We start from the raw sequence: 494 nt of genomic DNA, 5'->3' as shown, positions 1-494 counted from the left end.
CCACTAGTCAAAGCCCGTCCGTAGGAAGTCAAAGGGCTAGATCTCGTGGTCAACCGCTCCAGGGTTAGGCGGGACGGGGTCCCTAGGGGGTAGCAATGCCACCGGAGTGTCGTACCGGGCTCTCATACAAGCAGGGTGGTGTTGTGGCATGTCCGAAGAGGCGGCACGCATCTTCGGGGTGTGGCCCCCCTAACGGATGGCGCTGCCGCCGGCACCGGGAGGGGGGAAACGGACGTGTCGGGTCTACACGGTGTGGATATGTAGCAGTGGGTTTGGCCCGGATGTTGCTCCCAGGTGTCCCTCTGTCGATGACCCCTCCCCCTTCACTCACCTGACGAACTAAACTACCCCCGCCCCCAACCCCACCCTCACCGTCGACGACCCCCTCCCCCTCTTCACTCACCTGACGAACTAAGCTCCAGATCGAGCACGCGATCGAGGGCGGCCATGGCGCTACCATACCCGCGACCAGGCCACGGCCTTGGCGGACGAAG

This window comes from Triticum aestivum, chromosome 3A (genome assembly GCF_018294505.1).
Source record: "Triticum aestivum cultivar Chinese Spring chromosome 3A, IWGSC CS RefSeq v2.1, whole genome shotgun sequence".
NCBI classification, from domain to species: domain Eukaryota; kingdom Viridiplantae; phylum Streptophyta; class Magnoliopsida; order Poales; family Poaceae; genus Triticum; species Triticum aestivum.
The sequence above is the reverse complement of the archived record's forward strand: the minus strand, read 5'-3'. Positions refer to the sequence as shown.